Below are 20,544 nucleotides of genomic sequence, written 5' to 3'. Positions count from 1 at the left end.
CGTGGGTTGCTGGGACAGCTGTAGGAAGGGATGGATGAGTTTCTCCCACTCTTCATGGGGAAAGGGCTCCCTTTAAAAGCAGGCTGCAGAGGATGTGAGGCAGATGTGCCTCTCCAGGGGAAGAAGTACAGACTTAAAGCACCTGTTAGCAGGAGATTGCAACCCTGGCTCCACTGAAATGAATGTGAATGTTGCTAATGAATTGACAATGCAACTCAAATTTCCACTGCTCTTCACACAGGCCCATCTGAACTAACATGTAGTGTTTGCTGAAAAAGCTGAGCTTTACCAAGCTTCAGTTCCTTATGAGTTTTCCATGCTCATCTTCTCACTTCCCCCTCTCAAATTTGCAGATGGGTTTAAGCACAGCAGCTTCTGCTCTGGACTCTTCTGAAAGCAGTTTGCATCATCAGGGTTGAGTTTAATGTAATGACTACAGGAACCCACGCAGAAGAAAAAAAATAATTCAAGAAATTACATCCTTCACAGGATTTGTAGATGTCATGTTCCTCTCAGCAGTACCTAAACTGTTCAAAGGACAGTAGGAGACTCCCAGAAGGAGATGCAGATATTGCCATCACAGCCAGGTAAAAAGAAGGAGCCAATGAACCATGATACAGGTGGCATTTAAAACAGACCACCCATCGTTTTACAGGAAGGCGGGGGGGAAACCAACCAAAAGAAGCATCCCACTGTGTGCAGACTTCACAACCTATTACCTTCACCCGTCCTTTGCAGGGCCACAGCCTTCAGCTAAGGATCTGCTTAGCTGGAACTAGCCAGCAAATTATATAGTAACTGGAGGCTTTAAAATCCTCGCAGGAAAATGCAATAAAATAAATAAAAATCAGCTGGGCAAGTTCTGTCTGACAGCTCATTTTTTTCCCCATCCAGTACATTGCCATGTGGAGAGATGTGGTATGAATCAACCCATTTTGGCAGCACAAGACAAGCCAGGATGCATCACTGCTCCACTACATGGTGAACACCCTCGTGTTGTTTCCTCATGGGGAAAGGCTCTGTTTAACCAGCGGGAGCCAATGCAATTCCTACACAAAGCCTGTAAGTACATTTAAAGCTCACAAGTAATCTGAAACAGGTCCATTCTCTCCTCCAACTCCATAAATACAATCCAAATTGGGTAATCTCTAACAATAAATGAATGATACTCACTTAAGCCTCTGCTACACTGCTGACACAATCTTGCTACACTGCTGACACCATCTAGGTCCTTTCATTCTCCTTGTACTGCAAGTACTAAAGATGCTTTTGTACATCCTCTGAAGTACTCCATTTAAAAAGCCATGGTAACTAGGGCACTGGATTCAGCTGCTCTTGGAAAGAAAAGCCATTCCCCTTCCCTCTCAATAGGCTCTTAGGAGGCTTGGATAGAAAAAAAAATTGCCTAATCCAAACTCAGCTCCACCAGGATGGCTGGAGTTGGATGCTGGGCATGGGAGTGAGCACAACTATTGGGCACCACTTGGGTCTGTGGTGTGACAAACGCCAGTAATAACATTGCATGTGGTGAAAGAGAGTCATTACCTGTGTCCTGCATCTAAACAGCACCCAAAAGTCCCATTTTAAGTCCTTAAGTGTGACAGCACAACTGCAGCATTCAACAGGTAAAACACCGTATTTTCTTTAAAAGCTATTGAGTGCTCCTAAATATATCAGGTTCTTTTTAGGAGATGACAGGATTATTCCATTTCAGCACTTTAGCATGACAAGGACTAAAGAAAACAAGAAGCAAGTTTTTCTGTTATTTTTACATGGCAGTAAAAGTTCAAGGGGTTTTGGTGTTATTTCTTGTCTATTCCAAATGCCTCAGAACTGAGAGGTTCCCTGCACCGCAGCTTTTGAAGTTTGCCTGCTGGCACCAGAATCCCCCTCCTTTCTGAGATGGAAACATTCAGAGATGTGGGCATAGAGATCACATGGAAAGAGCAAGGCAGCTCCCACTAAAAAAGCCATTTACTAGGAAAAATATCACCATCCTAAAAAAGGGACATTTGTCTAAAATGGAAGGTCCATTATTTGTATTTTTAAAAAGAAAAACATTCATTAAAAAAAAAACCCAAAAGACATGCATTAGCATGAGAAAGTCTAACAACTTTAACATGACCTGTTTCTCTATTCCTTATATACAATTTTAGCAGACTTTTTCCAAATCCCACTACGTACTGTTATGGAGCCACATTCCAATATTTAGGGTTTTAAATATAGAAGCCTTTAACAACAACATCTGTAAAAGTACCTTAAAAAAAACCAAAAAAAATTTAAAAACCCAAAAACCAAAAAGAACCCCTTTCAAGTTTTATCCTGTTATGGAGCCCATTCCCTAACTGATGCACAGAAGCACTTTGAGTCCCTCTGGAGGAAACAGCATTGGACTCATGACAGGATTCCTGCAGAGGACCTCATAACAAAATTCATGCTTTTTGAAAGAGATACAAACTTGGGAGAAAACAGGCAGTTTTAAAGAACACATTCTTAAATGGGGAAACTGAGGCATGTAATGATTAGCCAGTTCTTCAAACAGCAAAAAACGTATTTCTTCTGGCTAACACACTGTCATCTTTGCTAACACAGGCTGTCATGGCGAGAGATGTGAGAAGATGAACTGAGGACAAGTTCAGCAGTTATCCTTGAATTCCTGACTCTGCTCCTCACACCACCCACTGTTACTTTTCAGGAGGAAAACAGGAAAAACTTAAAAAGGAACACAAGACAACAGTGTGGGAAAATACTCTCAACCAGACAGGTCGGCCTAGCTTGTGTGAGACATAGAGCCATAAAACCAGGTACAGCACACCTGGCTGCTTTGAGAGACATGCAGAGAATGAAGGTGTTTGGAAGCTAAACTGCTGTACCCTTATTTCCAAATATAAGGGAATAATATTAAAAAAGTATTACAACTTACATATCAGGCAAAGAGTAAAAGCTAAAATAACAAGGGGCTTGCATGAGATACCCCCATTGTCACATTTCAACATATGCAACAAATAAGTAGGTTTAGCATTGTTTAGCATTGTTTTGTTGCTATTTTTCTTGAGACTCCAAGAGTATTCTCCTCCATATGAACCTCACAAGATGAGAGGGAAAAAAAATAGGAAAAGCTACCACTCAGGTTATTGCTCTGGCAGGCCTCTGCTCATTTAGGCTTTTGAAGGTGGAAATTTTTTATGGGAATTAATGAAGATAATTAACTCTGGAGCCTGCTGCTCCCTGCCATCTCTCCTGGGATGAGTACAGCAGCTCCTGGCTGCACTCCCTTCTCTCCACTGAGGATGAGGCAACTGGGAAGTCTGTTCACAGTCAAGTTTATGAATGTTACAGCAATTGCCTCCTCCTTTGAGTAGCTGTTCAAAAGCTTACCCAAGTCCGGGCCTTCTGCCATACCATCCGGCTGCTCTAACTAATGAGCTCCTCTGTTTGTAAACCCATGCCTTGACAGACACTCTCTGCCACGTGAGCACAGAACACTCACACAGCCACAGATGCTCCCTGCTCCCAACCTGCTGCAAGGCTTCTCCATCCCCTGCACCTTGGGGAACAGCAGACCCTTGAATTCAGACTGACAAAGGCTGGCACTCTTCTGCAGCCTCTTCTCCAGCCAGAAGGCAGAAGGTCAGGAGTAAGTTCTCCAACAGTATTTTATTCTGCTTTCCAAAGCCAGACTTTGCCAAGTTTCATCGCACACTGGAAAGGATACATGGGCACACCAAGCCCCACAAAAGTTTAGCTCTCAGGACCATTGATGTCAGATAGACTGTGGCAAGTCACCTTGTTTAATGTGTAACATCTCTCACCTTTGGTCCAGGCTCTGCTCCTCCATTCAGGAGAAGGATATGCCCATGGCACTACTCGACTTGAACAGCAGAATTTTGGTGTAGTGTTGTCACAAGGTTCTTCAGGAACACAAAGACCAAAAAGCTACTTGCATCTGGGGCAAAAGACAGAAAAGTCTGCAGTGCTTTGTTGCAGCATAAGAGAAAACAGCAACCAAATGCTTTTTGGAGAGCAGATGACAGCTACCTGGTTCTGCTGCTGTTATTCCTAAAGAAACACCAGTCACATTCTGGTCACAGGTGAAGAACAAATCCTGCATGCACAGTGAATACAAGTCTCACAGACTGAGGGACCACCAAAAAAGCAGGAGGAGAGGAAATGTCCTGCTAAGCCATCAGCATCTGATCAGGCAGGCAGCTTATTTCCTCCATTCAGATTCATCAAATCTTAGTCCTTGGGAGCCCTGGCCATGGACAAAGGCCATTCTCAATCTGACACAGGAACAGGGACCAGAAGATGGGGAGAAAGTTTCAAGGAAATTTCATTGGAAAGAGAAACCAAGACACACTGGAAAGTTTCACCAGAACGAGTTACCATACAGTTTTTACTCTATTGTTGTTGATGCGTCTCCAGTCCTCCAACATGGACCAGCACAGAAAAAACACAAGGCTTAGCAGAGAAGTAGAAATCTGTAGGCTTAACTTTTGGGCTGCTCCCTTCCTCACCTCACCTGATGTAAGAGCTGGCAAAGCTTTCCCATTGCCTCCAAAGTCCATACCAAGCAATATGCAGAACACAGAAATCCATAGACTTTCAAATGTAAATCTTTGCTGAGGAGAGATCAGAAAAACCTACAGACAAAACAGGAAGTTAAGCTGCTGTTAAGTGTACTATCTGTTGTGGAACATGATTATCAATTTGCTGGATGCACCAGCAAAATATTTCCATCAAGCCATCTCAAGCAGTGGTGCTCTTGCATAGGAACCTGTGAGTTAGACTTTGGATGCATTGGATTTTTCTATGTGCATGGACATCAGCTCTGGAAAGTTTTAGGAAATGGGGCTGGTTATCTTCTTATCACAGCATTGGAAAACTGAAACGAGTTCATTTGTGGCTTTCAGTACTTTAAACTAAGTGAATAAATGGAGAGAGCAGCCAACTTCTGTCTTCGTCTAGATTAACTGCTGAGATCATGCCATTAGCTAACATCACTCTCACTTCATTTTTGGCTGGAGAGGCAGACAGTGCAAAGGGGTGTCCAGTTACAGAATGGCAACACTGATATATTGCCTAAAGTTTTAGCAAGAAAATAAATGCAAGATGTGCAACAGAAATGCCTGCTGAGTAACAGATGTGGGGTCATGTGGACATGTTTCTAAATTCCTTCTCTTCAGTATGTTCAACAACTCTTCCAGCTAGAAGCACAGAATGCTTTTGCAGCTACATCTGACATTACTCCATTTTCCCTTCAATTAGAGGTCAGTTCTAATCCCCTTCAAAGCATCCACAAAGCATTTGCCTGAATTCAAACTCCAGAGCAGCACAGTCAAAGCAGACAGTGGATCATCATGAAATATTAAGCTGTGGGCACCACAAAAAAAGGTACCTATGCAATGAGGCAAGAAAGAAAACAACCTGCAGGACCCACTGGTGTAATGTAAACCACATTAGGAGCAAAGAACAACTCTTCACAGTGAAAGACCATGAGACAGCAGAAAAAAAAAAAAGTTAACCAGAAGGAGGAAATACTTCCAAGTGACCCACAATTGTGTTGTGGCATGTTCTGCTACTCAGAGCGAGTTATAGAAAGTGTCTGCAATGTACCATGGACTCTGCAGGAGGACAACACTGGTGCAGCTGTTAAATCTTGAGAATCCTCCTTCCCTGAGGATCCAGTCTGGTTGTCACCAGGGGAGGATACTGGCCAATCTGGACCCTGGCTGGAGCCAACGTGGCAGACCTTCCACTCTTGAGCTACCACACACGGGCATTACAGCAGAGCTGGGAAAGCTTTGGGCTCCAGCATTTAAACCCTTTGACCTGGCACCTTAAGAAACTGTCTCTGACAGGGCTCTTGTACAAGCAGAACAAGAGGGGATCACAGATACTTCCAACTGTTCTTGCAGAGAACATCTTTCCCGGACAGAAGATTCAGAGGGGAAATGTTTTCTCTGGTGCAGAACTCCAAGCAGTGAGACACAGCATGTCTTGTCTTCTCCACAGTGTGACACTCTGAAACAGAAGCTGCAAGTGTTCAAAGAAACAAGTGCAACCCTTCATCTACCAAAAGGCAGCTCAAACTCCAAAACGGAGATCCCCAATAATTTATCCAGCATCTACAGCCATCAGCCCATTGAAAAAGACACACACACTCATGATTAATGGGCCACATACTTTGTAGAGGAAATCTGAGGGCAAGAGGCATCTCCATCTGCTTGGACATCCCTGCCACACAGGCCACTGCAATCTCAGATGCTGCAAGAAGCAGATGATGCTTACAAACCTCTTGCGCCACCAGACACAACAAAATTCCAGAAAGACACAGCAAGATCACCTCTCTACATCACAGCTTTCCCACGCACAGCAAGCCCTCTCAAAGCCATTAATTGGTAGGTGGTGCTGGAAGGCTGTGAAAATCAGTGCACTCACAAGGAACAGGAAGGTGTTGCTGTGCACACTGCTGAACTGAAGGAGCTTTAAGCCACTTTACTCCTGCACTTCTCCTCAGGCAGCTGACGGACCAGGGCACTGTTTTCAAGCTGTTCCTCTGTTTCACTAAGTATCTGAGTCAAAACCTGGCACAAACAAACCTGCGAGGGTGTCTTTGGGTGTGTTTTGCCTCCAAAACAAAAATATCTTTCATTAACAGTAGAAACATTCATGGCAGGGAGGAAGCTGATCAACTTGACTCTAAGGCATCTCTGTCTGTCAGAAGATGCATGAATGCAAGGTCCAGGAAATAGGGTAATGGCTCACACAGAGAACACCTCTATCTCCTTGAACCAGGAGCAGATCCAAAACCAGTAACCTGGAGTAGAGATACTTCTTGTGGCAACCAATCCTCTAGAACAAATTAACAACAGAATCAGACGGGCCTCTTCTTCTGAAGGTTTTTTAGCCACTTCTGCTTTGAGAGAAGAAATCATAAGGACTTTATGCAGATCATTCAACTTGTCCTCCAAGCCACAGCAGCTTGTCAGCATTCTGCCTGGATGTCAGACACTGCATGTGCACATAAAAGGAATAATTTGCTCACTGCTGTAGCTACTTTCCAACCAGGCTGACAAAATGCTTCTAATTCTTTGTGCTTTTGTCGTGCTTCCCATCCTAGGCAGCTGCTTCAAGTGTTCATGCACACTAAGAGCACTGAGGTACTCTCACACCAGGTTACCCATTTCTGACTAGAAGAAGCCAAGAATTTTAAGGAACTAAAATCAAAAGTTCGCAAAATTTCAAGAGGATTCTCTCACCAGTTGCTGGTTAAATAAAAAATTGAGCTCAATGGACATTGCAGACAGTAATAATGAGAGTGACGATCACAATTAGAAAGTGTGGGCCCGTCATCTCTTGCTCCACAGAGAGGTGCAGATAAGCAATATGGTACTAACCAGCTCTGAGGCTGGAAGGGACCACTCAGCAAAGGGTGTGAAACCCTTTGCTACTGGAAAGGTGCACACAGAAACATGTTATGCTTTGGGGCTGACAAATCCCTCAACTGAGAAGGTTAAAACCAGGACATCCCATCAATGGAGTCTGTGCATTCATGGTTCCCCAGCTGTGAGAAAATGAGAGCTGACAGCAGTGCCAATACAAGCAGTCTGTCCTCTCTCCTGTTCACTAGGTTTATGTGCCGACGATGCAGCCTGCAGGCACATTACACCCCCTCTTTGTATTTGGATTGGGAGAGTTTGAAAACAGGCATTGGTCTGCAAGAGTGGAACAGGTTTAACATGTGGGATGCTCTGTAGAAACCAGTAGTAGCAAGTTAGGTCATTAGAAATGTTACAACGGAAGTTAACTCCTACAAGGTTACAAAGTCCTGCTCGAGGGTGAATTCAGCACAATCTTACCTGAAACTGGCCAAAACCAAGCAAAAGCTATGCAAGAACCACCTTTTCAGAAACTCCAATGTGAACAGCTTTCCTGCTTGGAGCTTTGGAATATGAGGTCTTCTATAACAGGAAAGAAATATTTTCTGCAAAGTGACCCAAAAGACTCCAGAAGTATTTAGGAGACTGCTTTCCCCTTTTGTCAAAGTCCAAAGGGGAAAAAAAGCCCATAAAAGTGGAATACAATGTGAACAATGCTGAGCTATTCATTCCAAAATGAAAGCTGCTTCTGAGAGAGAAGGGGAAATACCCACCACAATAGCTTTGGAAAACACTGTCCAAAACCCTCAGGAAAAGAATAAAAAAAAGGAAAACATACTTTCAGAAATCAAGAATGATGAAAGTAACACAGAAGAATTATAGCAATTGCATGCTAGGAAATAAAGACAAAAAAGAAAATCACCATGGTCAAGCCATTTATCCTGGTTCCCATTACCCTGGTTTTTACTTTGTTTAATCCAGGACTGCATTGAGTAGAAAACTGGCACAGGGGTTTTGGCAGCTGCTGGCACTTACACCATGCAGGGTTCCACCCCCTGATCCTCCCAACTCCAATGCTCCCACAGCTTCCACCTGGATGTGGGACAAGCCCAGCCACCATACCTAGGCTGCCGGCACCATGCCAGGGCAAAAAACAAGGAGTGGAGGATTGATTGTCAAACCCTTAAAAAATCCTCTTTGATAGAGATGCAACCTGCTAAATCCCTGGGGGACTACACTTCTCCTTGGTGTGCTCCTCACCATACAACATGGAGGTCTGGAAGCACATGGGGCTGATGGCATCACTGTCAGCACCATTGAAGGTTATGCATGTGCCTGATCCTGCCCTCCTGAAAAACCCTTTGACAGTCTCATTTCCATTCAAAGCATGACCACTGAGGCTCCAAAAACAGCTACTGTAGAAATTATTATTTTTAGAAGAAATGCATATTTCAGGAATGAGTTAATACACTTGGAAGGAAGCACTAGCCACCTCCTTGTACTGGCATCTTTCCAGCCTCCCAAAGCCTACCACCAGCCTGCCACAGCAATTTTGAAAGGTTAGATAAATAAAGAAGGAAATGGACAGCAAGCCACACTTCTAGAAACCTACCAGAAACCTTTGCCATTTCAGGTTGCCATTTTCACCTTATTTGTCAGCCTCATCTTTCTGCACCCTGGTGTGGGACCCTCCTGCATCCTCTCCAGGGCACTTGAAGTCCAATCACAGCTTCTCTACAGCTAAAATGCCAGGAGCAATGCAAGTCCCTAAACCCTGAGTTTTAGGGACTAAGCCATCCACAGCATCCTGGAACCTAGCAAATGGTCCAAGCAAGAGGCTCTAACTTCAGTCTCATAAATCACCAGCATACCAAATTCATGCTTTCCAGCAATGCTATTGTTCTCCTCCCCTTCCCCTCTGCCACAATATCTCAAAGACCTAAAAACACTTACTATTTATCAATCCAGCAATTCTGAGAGCCACTTAGGAGGAAAAAACATCCCAACCCTTATCAGATGAGACCAGCAGGACGCCAAAGCAAAGCATTGGCACTTGTCTGAAAAAAGTGGAACCACTCAGACAGTCTCAAGGAATGAGCAAAACATAGCCAAAACCATCCTTAATGAAAGCTGTACCTTTTCTCTGAGGAAAACTAAAATGAGAACTACAAGGAAACTCAGCCAAAAAGAAAAAATAACACAATCTCTTATGAACTGATAAAATATGACCCCACTGCATTCCCAGCTTAGAGAGAAGAAGCAGAATATTCTTACTGTTTAGTTTCTTTCTAAATCTGGGATATGTTTTTTTGGCAAGCCTGGATTTCACCTGAGGGTAATGCAGAAAGGAACATGAATGACAACTGAAGAGCAGCCATCTGTGTAGGTGTCTCTCTTTCCAAACAAAACTTGGAGTGAAAAGGGTTTTCCAATGAGCCAGCCAAGAAAAGGGAAACTTCATCAAGAATCACAGTGGGCTCTGCCTGGAGAGTATGCTGCATGCAAGTACCAGGGCTAAAACCACTCCCCCTGCCCACTACCAGTCCTCCCAGATGTCCATCTGTCCAAGTGGTTACTTATGTTCCCTTTTAAAAATCACACTGAAAGCTGCTGGGGAGGACAAAATTTGTGGCAAGTAATTACAGAGCAATGCAGAGCAGAAGCACCTTTGGGGATAAGCAGCAGTTCAGGCAGTCACCAAATGCTGACCCTCCATGAGGGCTGCATGAGCTCTCTGCTTGTGAAACCAAGCTGAGGAACACTGGCACAGTTGTGCTGGGAGGGCTGGGTAAGCACAAACTATGGAATGCCCACAAAACTGCTCACCTGCACTAAACAGAAGTTTAAAATGGCAACCTGAAGTCAGCTCCATTCTTTGCTGCAGGTAACCCAGAGACTGCTGGGATTCCCACTGCTGCACCCTCCCATGCAGGCATGGGCTCCAGCACTCAGCTCCTCACTTGCCCCAGTACCTGCGACTGGAGGCTGCCAGTCAAGTTCAGCTCTCAGCCTGCTTAAAACCCAGCACATTTGCAAGGCACAGGCTCAAGCTAGAGCAGATGGAATGCTGAATTAGGCTGCTCAGCCTCTATCCAAGTCCTTCCAGAGCAGCTCCTCTTACACCACTGGAGACAGGGTATTGATTCAGACATTAGCTGCTTACATGAACCTTTAGGCCAATCCAGGACTCTGATTTTCAGTGTCTTTGCCAGCAGATTACAACATATGCCCACATACTTTAAGCATAGTTCAATGATATCAGCAAAAATTCACTGATAGAAAAAATATTTTCCTATCAGAGTAACGCAAAACTCGAGATGGACATCTCCTCCTCCACAAACTCACCTGTCTGGAATGAAATCTTCCAGAGCATGAGAAAAAAGCTGACCCAGGGATGCCCTGAGATTCCCACTCATTTTGTAGCAAGCCACTGTAAGAGGAAATTGACCTGAATCTTAACATGCTTAAGGCCATTTAAAACAGAGACTGGCTTTCCTAACATATCAGCATTCTTCCAGCCTCTGAAGGCAAGAAGAAGAGAAGAAGAGAATTGCTTTTGGGGAGAAAGCACTAATAAGATAGGAATTTCCCTGAAATAATTAGCAATGTAAGGGAAAACCACAAAACCCAACAACCCACAAACTTTCCCTAAGGAACAGCTTAAAACTTATGAAGTCTCTACATCCATAGGCCACCACGTACATGGCAAGCATGGGGCCTACTTCTGCATCAACACTGGGGCAATGAGATCATCTGTATCCCAGATGGACAGGGGATTTGTAAATAGGTTTGCAACTAGGAAGTCCCCAGGGAACTAAGGAAAATTGAATAGCTAAAACAATCCTGATTTGCCAGTTAATGCAGATGTTTTTTAACAGAAAGATAACAACAGGCCTTACGAAGACATAAGCCCTCTCTCCCCATGGAGAGAAGAGTGTCATTTTGGCACTTATTTTTTTCCTAGTCTTCTCAGAAAGCTTGGCAGGAAATTGTAGAGACTTCCCCCACTGCATAAATTCTTTTATCAGGTGAAATAAGATTAATTCCTTTAGGAAGATTACTGCTCTAGGCAGTTGATGAGTGCTCCTACCTTGATTCTCATGGTGCTTTTACCCCAATGACTGAAACAGCACTTAAAATTTTGTTTCAGCCCCAATCCTTTCACAAAGATGCAGGTCTTTACCTGCAGGCAACATATACCAACTTGTTCCAAATGCAGAATACACTTAAACTCCTAGTGTTACTTCCTCTCCTTTTTTCTGGTTTCCAAACATTCAGAAAAAAACTTGGAACTGAAGGATTTCTCCTTGTTTTCTAAATGGAACCATGACAAAGTTGCTATGCAATTGTCTCTTGGGGAATTGGGGCAGAAAAAAAAAAAGCAACATGCTGGAGTTAACGTAGAGCAGGAAACAAATTATTTACATGCCCAAATGCAGAATCAACTCTCATTTTTTCAGAGGAGTAAGTACCAAAGGCTTTGGACACAGTCATCCACTCTCTGGTGTCATTCTCCGATGTCTGTTGCTTGCAGCACTACCAGCTAATGGTAACAAAGATTACCTTTGTAAAAGGAATGGTGGAAATGTCTGAGGAGACGCAAGACCAAGAAGAAAATATCCCTGCACCTCTGAAAGGTTGCTGCTCACATGAGAAAGCAGTACAGGACCCAAAGTAGTTAGAAGCAGTTGGTGAAAGCAATGAGGCATGTGTAGACAGTTTGTCCCTGGAGCAGCAGCTGGGGAAGAGAGGAGAAGACAGCTGCAGCACTGCCGCAGGACATCCCATGTGCCACCCTATTCATTTCAGGGTATCTGACAAGGGCACTCAAATATGGGCATGATACTTTCCATATCATCAAAAAGCTCAACCCTCAGTGAGCCTCCAGGGGCCCCAAACATGGCTGCAACAGGACAGTGCAATGCATGGCAGGGACAGAATTTTCCCATGGATGCTGTAGTTAAGGTAACTGCTAACTCACTGCTCAGGGTCAGGTCAAAAGGTTGGCTCATTGACTACTTGCCCCTGAGCAACACTCCCCACCCACTGCTGGTTAACCTCTGTGGCAGCGGTCAAAAGGAAAAGCAAGAGCAACCCAGACTGAGTTATCCAGTGCAGCAACACAACGCTGTTCTCAACTTGCATCACCCAACCCTTATGTTCTCACAACAAAGCTGTTTTTAAAGTCAGCATTTAGCTTTTTTGCTAGCTAATATAACATTTGCTCTCCCTTCCCCCAGTCCAAGGATTCGGCAAAATTGCTTCTTCTGCAAATCCTGCTGCAAATGCTGAACTTTTGCCAGTTAGACAGGGAAAATCTTGACTAAAAATAAACCATGTTTCAGAAAATAGATCTCCTTCCAGTACAATGAAGTAGTGGATAATGCATGCAAGCAGATCTGCCAGGAGAACACAGCCTTCAGATTTGCTTAAGAATCTCCTCAAGCTTAATAGACAGCTGCAACTCCTGTGACTTATCCCACCTTAACAAGAAACAAGGCAGGGAGGGGAGGCGGGGGGAAGGAGCGAGCGAGGTAAGGTTGAGGCTGCTGAGATAAATCAACTTTCTGCCTGTGGTGGCAGGAAGAGAAGTGCCACCACCACCATGTGCCTGCATCCCCAGTGAACCAACTGGTCATAACCCATTTGGAAGGGAGAGAATGGCATTCCCTGCATGGTCACTACAGAACGTGAGAGTTTGTTACAGGAAATCCACTGCAATTCAGGCATGAGAAGGGAATTACCTGGGATTTTGCCACCTGAGTCACCGGAAGTCTGGGACACTGACTCAGTGCTGGCTCCCCCAACTCAGACACACCTGCAACAACTTGCCAGCAAATGGAGGCACTCCTACGTTTGCTGTTCCCTTCTTATTGTGGTTTTCCCTTTAAGAAGAGGCCTCTTACAGCAGAAAATTAATTAAGAAAAGGAAAGCATAAGAAGACTGGCACAGGAAGCACAGGCAGTGCTCAACTAACCAGCTGTGCTTTCAGATCCAAAGTGGAGGGCACATTTGCTTGCATGCTGTGATAAACCCCAGGAAATACAAGAGAATCGGGTGGAAACAGCTCCACCCTGACTCCTACTCCTCTTCACGTCTGCAGCACTGCCCAGACAGTCCTGGATGAACCAGGTTTTCAAGAAAGATCTCTTTCCATAATGAATCCATTTCACTTATTTAGGGATCAAGAAATCTCTATGCAGCAAGTTGTGATTATATCCTTATAAAATCAAATGGGCCATTCAGGCAAGCTAAATGCAAAGCAATACCATTTTTATGAGATCCATGAGGCATAGATGTTTGCAGAAGTAGCTCCTTTTGCTCCTATGGCAAACTGAAGGTTTGAGTTCAGTGCACCAGGCCAACCCTCCTTGTTCATTAATGCTCCCACAGCAGGATCATGCACCTGCTTTTCAGACCTCCCCCAAGCAACCACAGATGGCAAAATATTCCACTCCAATTCCAGTTGCACACGCACCTCTGATCAGCTGTGAGCACAATTCCAGATAATACAATAGTAGACTGCAACCCATCCCTATATTTTCCCCTCTTCAAAGTAAACCAGATATTGGAATTGAGATGCAAGCAGACCTGCTCGTAGCATAGCAAGAGGCATCACTGAAAGCATGTTTGGCACCTCAGGGACTTCAACTGACTTAGGCAATGCACTTAGAATGTCAAACAGCTGCAAAGAGTGCAGATTAGATTTTTTTATTTGAGCACTGATGCCTTAAAGCAATAACAAACCAAGTAACTCAGGCAAAAGGATGCACAAGGCAGTGTAGGGGAGGCACTACTCCACCGCTCCCAAGAGCAATCAGTGGCAGAGCAGAGCAGTAATTATCCAGGGAGGAATAAGCTGCTACAGGCTGTTCTTGCCATACATTAAGAAAACAACAGCAGATTTGTTCATGGTTGGATACCAACACACACACAGCTCCCTCCCACCTCACTCGGGATGCAGGCGGACGCACGCCACGGGGGGAGCTGCCAAAGACCAGCTGAGCAGGAGGGCGCAGCAGCCGCCTGCGCAGCTGTGAGCTCGGCCAGGATTCCCCGGCTGGTGCTCCGGGAAGGAAAAGGCAGTGCCTATGTTAGCAAGGAGCATGGCCTCCCAGGGGCTGCTCTGCAGCAATGCTGTCTTCCAGCCCTTTCCTCAGAGGGTTGTCAGGAAGGCTAAATGCAAACCTTATCTTCTGCCTGGGTGTTTTTACAAAACCTCTGGATGGAAAAAATAACTGTTCACTGCAAAGCAGTCTGCACCACAGGATCCATTCCAAGCCCATCAGGCAAACCCTGCACACATTATACCCCTGGCCATATGCAGCCCCTCTTCCCCTCACAAGGAACATGACAAACATACCTGTTCAGAGCATCAGCTTCTCCTATAGCACCAACAAGGAGACAGAACACAATTCCCATTGGCATACAGGAACTGGCAAATCCCGTAAGCATTAGAGAGAATAGTGACATTAGAGAGAATTAGTGACATTAATGAGCTGGCTGGTGAAAAGGAAGGATGCCAAACCAATCTCCAAGAATCAGGAGGGTGTTATATCCCTGTCCTGAACAGACACTCCTGTCTAGCCCTGGCATCATAGCAGAGGTATGTGGCATGAGGCTGTTGGGGGACTTCTCTAAAATCACAGAAGGAAGCCAAAGTAAAAGGCAAGAGGATGAATCCCAAACCAAGGCTGTTCATCCAGTAAAGTCTCCTAACCAGCCACTGTAATAAAGATAACATCTACATGCAGGGGCAGAGAAGAGACTGGTAAATGGGATGGAAGGGATCACCTACAATTCCCCTACTGTGCTCCCTGAGATGCTGATGATGACCTGCTCCACAGCACCTGTGCAATTTCTTCTAGTTTGCAGAGGAGGCAAATTCCACATGATGTCAGAGCCAGGCTGCTTCCATTTTTTCATCATCATTACTGATTCATCATTATAGTTTCATAATAAAAAAGGCTTTATATTTTCCACTGATGGCATATAAAGCTTTTGTACCTTAGTCACACAGAAGACATTTAACTAGCACTGAGCAAGAGCTGTGACAAGTCACCTCTGCAGGCTGCAAAAAACACCTCACTTCGGGCATTTGAAGTGCCCGCTGCATGCCAAAGAAAAGATAGCAGAAATGTTTTACTGGAAACAATTCTAAGCAGCCACAAGGAGAAGTTTTTCTGATTATACAACTGAAGCAAAGGTCACCACATCTAATGTAAATTTACTTTTCCCATCCTGTTCATGCAATTGTTCGGGGATAGCAAGGAATGTGGTGGATGAAGGACCATCCTCAGACACACTGTAACACAGAGAGGATCTGGAAGCTGAGAGAGGTAAGGAAACAGTGAGATGTCTCTAGTCAAAACACCAAATCAGCAAGAGGAAGGTACAGAATCAGCCTGACAATGTCTCATGTACTTCCTGCCAACTGGACCTCATTATGTACTGTGAGAAAACTTATTCATGCAGCACATCAGTTTACCCTGGACTGAGAAAGAGAGACTTGCTTGCTTTCCCCAGTCTCTGCAGGTGATTCAGAGAACTGTCATTGCCAGCTGGTATTTAAAGAACTGAGAAAAGTGTAATCCATTTGTGGTTCCCTCTCACTCATTTTCCCCTTTCCCATCATGGAAGGGCTGAAGGCATTTCTAAAGATGAAAAAAATGCTGAAGGCCACAAGACCACAGCACAGCCTCAATCACAAATTTTCCATCACCCTGTTGCTCTACATTACCAAAACGCAAGAGTTATTTGCTCCAGTTATGTACTTCCAGGAGGGTCTTCTGTTGTTCTTTTAAAGCCAGTAAATGCACACTGTTCAGCAGCTCTACAAGGACAGAAATAACAAGACAAATCCAACCTGGACAATAATCTTCAGCAGTAGCCTATGTATAAAGATACAGGAAGCAAGGAAACTTCACATGGCTTAAATCTGAAGGGGAGCTGCTTTAGCTTTGTAGGACTTCATCTGCACGGGAATTGACCCATGCCTGCACCAGGGCTCAGCACATGGGGAGTATCAACACGATGGCCATACAGACAACCTTTTCTCCCTTCCTCCTCCAGTTCCTTTTCCATTTAACAACTTTCTCAATGCGACTCCTGCTCTTATACAATACTGCAGAAACATCACTGGCAAAGTTTTAAGTCCTCGCTTCCCAGTACTGCCAAGCAAGGCAAAAAGAGATGCCTGAAGCTTTCTTAAGTGCTGCTGGATTTAATCAAAGCCATATGAAGGTGACCTGGCTTGCCCTCCCAAAGCAACTTCAGCTCTTAGACAAAGCATGTTGTCCCACAACAGACAAATATACTGGAAACACAGCACTGTGCTAGGGAATCAGAATGCTCAGCCTCCCCCTTGGTTCCCAAACTTCCTTCTTGCAGCGCCCAGCAGAGTCACTCGTCCTAGGCTGCTGCTCCCCACAGCAGCACCAGGCTCCAGGCAATGCAGAGCATAGATGACACATGACAGCTAAGCACCTCTGCTGCTTTCCTGCAGCTCCAACTTGTCCATCAAAACATGTATTTCTCAGTGTCACCACCCCAGCAGACCCTCTCTGTCCTTGGCCAAGACAACTCCTTGCTTGTTGCAGACTGAAGTAGTGCTGCAGAAACATGATAACCTTTTGTTTCATCTAATGCAGCAAACAAAGATTCACCAGAGTTTATAAAAAGGTTATGAAGCAAGGCAGCAGAGGACTGAGTGATACTGTCCGGGTGACTACAAAGATGGGGCATCCACAACTTTTGGGGGCAACCTGTTCCAGTGCCTCACCACCCTCATCACAGAAAACTTCTCCCTTATATTCAATCTAATGTTCTCCTTGATACATTCAGCAGGAATGTACACGAATGGCAGCATGTACACAAAGCCATCAGTCAGCAGTGCCCCACAAAGCACTCTTCCAACACTGTAGCCTCCCAGAAATATTAACGCACTTGGCAATCCTTGCCACCCTTTTACATGGAAGGAAACTGGACTGGAAGCAGGACATGTTCTACCAGGGGCTGCACAGCTGCTCTTCAGCAAGCCATGCCCACTCCCACGCACTCATCAGCTCAACTGATCCAAAACTACTCTCTGCTACCACAACAGACACTCCTGCCTTTTCCCTCTCCCTACTTCTACACATCCCAGTCATCTCTACACTAGAGGTAGCAACCATCATTTGCTTGATTCAACTGGAAGCCATCTCAGAAAGAAGAAAATTAAGGGGAAGACTTTTTGGCAGGAGAACAGCCTCAGATCAGCTAAAGCTAATGAGAAGCATGACCTCAGAAAGATGGCACAGTGGTACATGTGGAAACCTAGATGAGGCTTCAACCCATCATATATTTGTCTTTGCACAGGGGTAAGTCATATAAAATCAGTTTAACAGCTCCATTCACTACTGAGCGTGCTCAGTCACTCACTTTTCTAAAGACCCATCCAAAACAGCCCGGTGATTTGCTCTCTGAGGTCTCCAAACTAGGCTGGTGCATCCCAACAACAACACACCACAGCTATGCAAGCCTTGCAGCTTACCAAGGCACAGTAGTAAAATAAAATTCCTCCAAGAGGTTTGGGGATATTGTTTTGGGGGGGAGGGGGAGGGTATTTTGTCATAGCTGAAGGGTGTTCTCAAATGGTTTCCAGGAGCAGAGAAGCAAGGACAAGCATATGCAAAGGATCTAGCAAAAGCTCCTAAGCAAAGCAGACAGCAGGAAGCTGAAAATGAATATGCAAAGCTCTTTGCAGCACCAAAGTTCAAATCCATCTGGATAGTTCTAAGGCTGTCACGGCAGCCCATAGAGAGGATTTTCCAATTCCTTGCAGAGAAACCCTGGAAAATAATGATGGAAAAGTAGAAGCACAGGCTCGACCTCTAAGCCAGACCTTCAGCCCAATACGTGACCAACTTCAACAGCACCAGGAGTGTGGAGGGAGGAGAACACAGCCCTGCATGGTCCCCACAGGCTGTCTTTTCCCCAGCACCGGGAAGCCTGAGCCCCCTCCACCCCCGCCTTGCTTCTCCTTTGGCACAGGTGTGGATGGAGGGGTTAGAGCAGACACAGGTGCAGCACAGGGTATCTGTCTATCTATCTGCCAGCACCAGCCTTCACATGCCAGCCAGTCACCTCACCTCTGAAACCAGCAAGAGGCACAGTACCCACCACAAAGCTGCACTGAGTAGAGGGAGCTGATCCATCAGCTTGCCCAGAGGTCCCATCCAAGCATCCCAGCAGCAGTCTGACTAGCTCCCCACCACTAGCTCCTTACAGAGGGGAAGGAGGTAGAGTAATCCTGCTTTGTTTTTCTGAGTTACACAACATTAGTCACACAGGCTTCTGCCCCAGGGCCCCCAGGCAAGCCTTGCCTTCGATGGTTGCTGCGTGCTCCCACCGAAACCACCAACTCTTGACAGGAACAGACAAGTACAGTTCAAAAACTCGCATTCGAGCCTCCTTAACACGCCTTTCACAGAAATACCCAGAGCTGCCCCTCCACTTAACACAGCTCTATTTTTCCCTGCCACCAGAAAAAGCACCCAATTACTCAAATTGAATTTCCATAGCATTAAATCAATTAAGCAGCTACACATCTCCAACTGACCTGTTCCCAGTTTTTCTGATAACACAGACCACATACACACCCCCAAAATATTCCAAAGCATCCTTAAGAAAATCATGGACTTTGTAATAAAGCTCAAGCTTTCACCTCTACAGAAATGCATCTTAGTTAAAAAATAAACAAATCACAATGGATCAATTCAGGTCAGTTTTTACCGAGAAGAGCTTCAGAAGTCAGCTGCAGCTTTGGTGTAACCACAGAGCTCATGTGAGGCAGGACACAAGAGCCATCACATCCATCATGTCACACATCCAACATTCAGGCTAGAGAACTTCCAGTTGTCTGCACGCCACCTCCCAGCAGCAGGGACCTGGGGCAGAGCACGGCTCCTTAGCTTGCAGAGAAAAGCAGCTCACTGCACTCACCAAGACACCAGTGACTACTGATAACAGGTGCAAGCAATGCCCACACCTGTTTCTAAGTACAGATGAACTGCCAAAGCAATCAAGTGAGCCGAGCCCTCCAGCTGCCGAGACCTCCACAGAGGTCTCCTGGCCCTTGCCACAGCTCTGCTTTCCCCACCGGCTTTGCAGCACCAGCAGGAATTGCTCTGCAACAGTTTTGCAAGCAGATGCCTGCAGTGGAAGCAGCCTCTGGTGCACAGCCTCTTTGCTCATTTTAATGCAATTTCTTGAAATCAAACAAGAACAGCTAAATTCATTCTCTCTGAGCTCCGGCAGGAGAGTGGCTAACCCAATCTTTTCATTTCAGTCTGCCATTTCCAGCAGTCAGGGAATATGGAGTAGAAGCATTGTTTGAGGCACAAACTAAAGACCAAGGATGCCTTTCTCAGGGGCAAATACCCCTCCTGCCCAGCCTCTCTGGGAATGGACCCCTCTGTCCATTCAGCTGTCCCCATGCCAGATCCAGCACCCTGCTGTAGGTGATGCTCAGCCTCCAGACATTTAGAGCATCTCTGGGAGGTCAAATGATGGTCCTACCAGCCCTTTATCCAAGGGAGCCAAGTGGTGGGTGTTTGTCTACTGTAGCTACTGTCAGCCTGGTCAGCTCTGCAGCAAACTTGATGGGAATGCAGCTGTGGCTCAAAAATACATTGGTAAAGAAAAAATCCAGTGCCAGGCCACCTAGACTGGCAGCACCAATGTGGCTCAACCGTGCACCTTGGCCACAAGAGCCACCAAACAAATTAATGCCTTGCAGGTCAGATATAGGTTTCCCAGTGAAATTTATACAGCAAGTCAAGGAGCAAAGCAAATAGTGAGGCTTTGAACTAATTTCAGTAACTTTATCTGGTCAGCATCGTAAGCAGCAGCAACAGAACAGGTAACACTTCTGACCCACTTTGTTACCACCAGAGGAATGAACACATTACATCCTTCCTGATAAATCCCCCCATTCATATATCAACACTCTCATGATCACTTTTGACTCACAGAACTGAAGGGGGAGGGAAGAGAGATACTGTAAGAACAAGGCACCACAGTTTTTCAAAAACTGAATTTCTAAATATGCAGGTCATTTTCCTACCTGCTCCTTCATCTACTCTGTATTGAAATGTTTGACAGGACACATAACTCACTATC

General features: G+C 45.2%; 1 protein-coding gene across 4 annotated transcripts in view; it reads right to left on the bottom strand.

The window, feature by feature from the left end:
* LOC128790337 (USP6 N-terminal-like protein) overlaps window positions 1-20,544 on the bottom strand; it is a 75,723-nt gene that overhangs the window by 49,705 nt on the left and 5,474 nt on the right. The window contains exon 1 of one of the 4 annotated variants that reach the window (XM_053946984.1): window positions 14,747-14,823. The exons of the other annotated variants lie outside the window; for them this stretch is intronic. The gene's annotated coding sequence lies outside the window, so the exon portion shown is untranslated. Of the gene's footprint in view, window positions 1-14,746; window positions 14,824-20,544 lie in introns of those variants that run through there. 4 annotated transcript variants of the gene reach the window in all.

The sequence above is a fragment of the Vidua chalybeata genome, chromosome 6, assembly GCF_026979565.1.
Source record: "Vidua chalybeata isolate OUT-0048 chromosome 6, bVidCha1 merged haplotype, whole genome shotgun sequence".
Lineage (NCBI taxonomy): Eukaryota > Metazoa > Chordata > Aves > Passeriformes > Viduidae > Vidua > Vidua chalybeata.
The sequence above is the reverse complement of the archived record's forward strand: the minus strand, read 5'-3'. Positions and strand labels throughout refer to the sequence as shown.